The sequence below is a fragment of the Nannospalax galili genome, unplaced genomic scaffold, assembly GCF_000622305.1.
Source record: "Nannospalax galili isolate Female #2095 unplaced genomic scaffold, S.galili_v1.0 scaffold906, whole genome shotgun sequence".
NCBI lineage: Eukaryota > Metazoa > Chordata > Mammalia > Rodentia > Spalacidae > Nannospalax > Nannospalax galili.
Genome location: NW_008354693.1, coordinates 293,009 through 298,724, shown reverse-complemented (window position 1 = coordinate 298,724; position 5,716 = coordinate 293,009). Strand labels below are relative to the sequence as shown.

At 51.5% G+C, this 5,716-nt stretch overlaps 1 pseudogene; it reads left to right on the top strand.

Moving 5' to 3' along the window:
- The first annotated feature begins 233 nt into the window (after window positions 1-233).
- LOC103749055 lies at window positions 234-2,889 on the top strand (annotated as a pseudogene).
- The last annotated feature ends 2,827 nt before the right edge of the window (window positions 2,890-5,716 follow it).

Below are 5,716 nucleotides of genomic sequence, written 5' to 3'. Positions count from 1 at the left end.
ATGTTAGCCTTTAGTCATAAATCTCCAGCATAAAAACACCTTGGAAAATGTTCTAGCTTAAAAATGATAAAACCTGATCAAGAATGACCAGTCCAATCTCACATACTTTTGGAGACAATGTTGTTTGAAGAGAAGTTGTTTCTTTGTGTTTTATCAGTTGTCAACACAAAAGCATAACCCTCACCTCAAAGATGATAAGAGATAGTTTATTCTGGAGCCAAATATGAGTGTCCATGACCTGGGAACACAGATTCAGCTTACCCCGGATTCCATGTTCCAGCCTGGTAACAGTTGCCTTATATTTTCGTAGTAACAGAACAAAGAAAAGTCATAAATCAAGACACTTTTCAAATACTTTGGAGGATACATTCGGTAGGCAAGTCCCAGCAAAGCAAGGGGTTTTTACTATAGGTCTCAGATGCTATCTGATGACATTCTTAGCCTTTTGATTGGTGAGACTGGGTGGTCTGCTAGGATAATACATTCTAAAAGGTTTTTTATCTGTTAGTCACAGGATGTTAGATCATTTGTGGGTAAGCAAGTGGCTGTTTAGGGGGCTAAATATGGCCGGAGATAAATGGTAATCAGACTCTGGACCTGCAACATTCTAAACTGTCCACAGTCTTGGGAGTAATAATCAGTTGGTCAGCCCTGCAGGAAGTTCAGTCCACGGTGCTGGAGTTCTTTTGGGGAACTCTTCTTTCACACAGCCATGTATCAGACACACCAGGCTTAGAATAGTTAAGGGCAAAGCTATATATGAGCATGGTGCTGCAGATCCTGATGGCTGAGTCTAGTTACCTGATCTGACTTGCATTTATTCAAAACTCTAGAACCAGCTGTGTATGGTGTCGCAGGCCTTTAATCCCAGCACTCAGGAGACAGAGGCAGGTGGATCTCTGTGAGTTCAAGGCCAGCCTGGTCTACATAGTGAGTTTCAGGCCAGCTGGGACTACAGGGAGATCCTGTCTCAAAAAGACCAAAAAAAAAAACAAAAAAAAACCCACCAACAACAGCAACAACAAAACTCCAGAACCATGCTGCTCATGTGGACCATTCTCTCAGAATATTCTTAATGCAAAGCATAAGGGCTTTGTGAAACTTCTGCCTGTTTGATACATCATAACTTTGTTCAATAAATGACTATTCTGAACCATGTAACTCTCTGGAGGTAATGCAGCAAACTCTATGCATTGAAAATATTGGCACACGCCTTTAATCCCAGCACTCAGGAGGCAGAGGCAGGCAGATCTCTGTGAGTTCAAGGCTATCCTGGTCTACATAGTGAGTTCCAGGACAGCTGGGGCTATAGGGAGACCCTGTCTCAAAAAGACACTATATATATATATATATAATTTCCATGATGGCGCTGGGAGGGTGGCTGTGAGTGGCACTTGGGGTGTGCTGGGCTGGGCCAGGGGTGGGCAGATGGGGCGGGCAGAAGACAAGGGGCAGAGGACAAGGGGCCTCTGGCAGGCCCGGCTGCAACCTAGACGCAGACATGGTCAGCTCCGTCGTGTTCCAGCAGATCCTGGACTTCCTCTACAAGGGCAAGCTGCTGACCAGCCACCAGCCCGCTGAGACCAACTTCAGAACTCTGCTCACTGTCGCCAGCCACCTCCAACTGCCTGAGTTGGCAGCCCTCTGCCACTGCAAACTCAAGCGAGCTGGCAAGCTCTTTGGCTCCAGACACACCAGTGCTGCTGGCATGTCACGGCTGTCCACAGCCTCTGTCATCCAAGCTTGGTATCCAGGGCTTGTAGATGGGCAAAAGGGGCACCATGGCCCCCAGGAGCTCCCTCAAGCCAAAGACTCAGCTTTTTCTGGGCAGTTCCACCCAAGAAGGTACACGTGGCCTGGGTCTGGTAGTCTGCCCAACGTGGGGGAGGTGAGCTGGGGGGGCTGCAATAGCAGCATCAATGGAGCACCTGGAGCTGTGAGCAGGAGTTGGGCCTGATCTGTCCAAGAAGAGCCCACCGCTGTCCCTCACAACCCCGGCCCCCACCTCACTCCTGAGGTCGCAGCCCACCTGAGTCTGCTGGAGGGGCAGGGTGGGCAACCTCGTAAGAGCCTCCAGCATTCAGCCCGAAAGAAGGACTAGAACAAAAAGGGGCCTGCTGCTGGGTCCCCCTTTGATCAGAGAGAAGCCGAGCCCAAGTCCTTGGGGGAAGAGAGTGAGGGGACTGGGGACAGGGTTCCCAGTGGCATCCTGGCTAGCACTGTAGGTGGAGGTGGCCCCAGTGGGGCCTGTGGGGAGCCCCATATCCCTGCAAGGAGGAGGATGAGAATGGCAAGATGGGAGTGAGGACCATGGGCAGAGGTGGGAGTGAGGGGGGCAGCGGCCACACTGGCACCCAGAATGTATACCGACAGGAAGGGTATGAGACGGTTTCATGTGGGGACAACTTGTATGTGTGTATCCCTTGCACCAAGGACTTCCCCAGCTCAGAACAGCTCAAGGCTCATGTGGAAACACACACAGAAGAGAAGCTATTCATCAAGGAAGAAGGGGCTTATGAGACAGTCAGTGGGGGTGCAGAGGAGGAGGCTGAGGACCTGTCAACACCCAGTGCTGCCTATGCAGCCGAGTCCTGTCCTTTCAAATGCTGTCTGTGACAAGACATATAAGGACCCAGCCACCCTGCAGCAACATGAGAAGACCCACGACCCATCCCCTGCAACATCTGTGGCAGAACATTCACACAGCATGGCACTATGACACACACCCGGGCCTTTGCGACATGTGCTTCACCTGCCAGTACCGCCTCACAGAGCACATGCGTGTGCACTCAGGTGAGAAGCCCTTATGAGTGCCAACTCTGCAGAGGCAAGTTCACCCAGCTGTTCAACCTCATCAGCCGCCTGCACTGCCATACCTCCCCCTCCTAGAAGCCAAAGACCAACAGGAACACTCTGCAGACTTGCCACTTGGAAGCCTATGGAAGGGGATGTGAGGAGGCATGGTGGGAGGGATCAAGTCCCAAAGGCTGTCACGAGGCTCCTGGCAGCCCCTCCAGTACAGCCTCGCCACACCCAGAGCTTTAATGGACAGTCTTTACCAAGGGAAGCCGAGAGGAGCAGAAGTCGATGGTCCAGCCATCGCATAGTAAGTGGTGCTGGTGACCATTCTACCTCCCCGTCCCACCCAGCTCCCCAGCTCTTCAGCGCCTTGCAGGGACTGTTGTAGAGTGGGTGGGAGTCCATCTTGTCGGTTCCATAGCGACTAGGTCCCTTTCCTGCAGGCTGGGCTAGAGGAGGGGCTGGGCTGCCTGAGGCTGAGGGTAGTGTCTAAAGCAGGTCCTCACCAGGTAGGAACCACCTGTGTGTGCGTGTGTGTGTGTGTGTGTGTGTGTGTGTGTGTGTGTGTGTGTAAGCTTATGTCTTTGCAGTGCAGTGTAGCCCTGGCTCTGGGGAGCTGGTGCTGGGTGACAGTTTCTTCCTCTTTAAAGCCCAGGTAGCAACTGCTCACTGGTGCTGAGACAGTCAGGGTGACCCACTGCCTACCTCTCTGCAATTAAAGAGCCCTCTGGGCCTGTATTGCTATTATTCCTACTGAGCTGTTCCTTTTGCTTTAAAAAACATTTTTTAAAATTCTTTTTTAAACCAAAACAAGCAGTAATTTCCTCCTGCCCCTTTGGAGGCTGAGCCTGGGTCTGCAGACTGAATGTAACTGGGGCAGATACCCTGACAGGTAGTTCCCAGCCCTGGTGCTGTGAACAGAGCTGTTGGTGAGCCAGTGAGCTGCCCCTCCAGGCCCTAGAAGCTCTTCTTGTCCAGAGGCTTCCCTGATCTTGAGCCCTGCCTGGGCTTCCTCAGGAGAACATGCTTTTTCTATAACTACCAAGGAATATTCTTTGTTAATAGTACTTATTTTTATTGGGAACCCTCTCCCCACAATATTTTTGGAATGTTGGAACTGGAAGGTCTGAGATTTTGGAAGGTGGGGGGAGGCTAGACTTGCTTCTAGGGTAGTGGGTTACCACTGGCTCTCTCTCTCTCTCTCTCTCTCTCTCTCTCTCTGTGCTGCTTGTGCACAGATGTTTTGCTTTCCTTCCTCACTGAATAAGGTGGAGAGACTTTCCACCTCTTGAATTCAAGACCACAGTACAGTTGAGGCTAAACCACTTGCTCTGTTTTCCTATAGTGGGAGTACACTGGGCTTGGGCTGGCCGGAGTTCCTTGTGGATCCGGCACTCTGAGGGGATGTCTGCTGCTCAGGGCATGGGGCAGGTGCTGGGCACCTGAGTAACAGAAGCCATGAAGAGGGGGCAGCTTCCTGTCAGTGCCAGAGTGAGGTCGAAGTGAGCCCCCCCATGCCAAGGAACCTACTGCAGTACCAGGGGTGAAGGCTGGCCTCTGCTTAGCCAGTCAGTGTTGGCCCTGAGCCAGATGTGGGCTGGTAGGTCTTACCATCTCCGTGTTGTTTCATGCCCTTTGCTTTCCTTTCCGTTTCACTTCAGACCAAAAACTTCCAGAGTCATCCCTGCCCCCATCCTTCCAGAGACCTTCCAGCTGGAAACAGCCTGAGTTCAGGGGCCTTAGTGGTAAGTGGTGAGTCTGGGAGTGAGGGCACCTGCACATGGTGCTCCAGCACTGAACTGGCTCTTCCTCCCCTCTTCCCAGTGGTCTCAGTTCTCTTACAACAAGCCAGGCTGAGCACCTGAGTCCAGACTCCTGGTCCCCATTCCACCCAAGGGAGGTTATGCTAGTCCTTGTTCTCCTACCCCACCCTATCCCGCCCTGCCAGCATTTAAAACACTCAACACAAAGTCTGTACAACTCCAGGAAATGTGCACACCCTAAGGGTGTGTGTGGCCACCCAGGCTGTGGGCAGCCTCTTCAATGAGGTTACTCAAAAGTAAATGATTCTTCTACAGAACTTCAGGGACTGGGAGCAAAGCCCCCTCACTCAGCTACATCTGTGTGGCATAGTATTATACCCACCTTAGTACTGCATCAAGCCTTTTCTGTATTTTAATGAGAAAGCAAAACACTAGTTTCCTATTTAAGATTTTAAGGGTTGTTGAGCGGGGTGGGACTGACACTTGGTTTTGTTTTCCTTTTCCTTTGTTTCCATGGGGTGCATGCTGGTGAGTGAGTGTGATTGTGTGTGCCTGTGAATGTGTGAGTGGGTGTGCGTGTGTGTGCGTGTGTGTGCTGGTGAGTGAGTGTGATTGTGTGTGCCTGTGAATGTGTGAGTGGGTGTGCATGTGTGTGCGTGTGTGTGTGAGTGTGAATGTGTGTGTGAGAGTGTTTGAGTGAGTGTGTGTGTGTGGGGGGTATGTGTGATTGCGTGAGTGAGTGTGCATGTGCGTGAGTGTGAGGGAGTGTGCATGTGTGTGTGCATGTGAGTGTGAATGTGTGTGTGAGAGTGTTTGAGTGAGTGTGTGTGTGTGTGTGTGTGCGCGGGTATGTGTGCGTGAGTGTGCGTGTGCGTGAATGTGAGGGAGTGTGCATGTGTGTGTGCATGTGAGTGCGTGTGTGTGAGTGAGTGTGAGTGTGTGCATGTGTGCATGTGTGTGAGCGTGTGTGTGTGTGTGCATGTGTATGTGTGTGCGCACGTGTGTGTGTATAGAAAGAACCTTTGTTTCCAGGGAAGATTTCCCTCCCTCCCTCCCTCCCCCCCTCCCTCCCTCTTCTCTCTCTCTCTCTCTCTCTCTCTCTCTCTCTCTCTCTCTCTCTCTCTCTCTCTCTCTCAAGCATGCATGCATGCAAA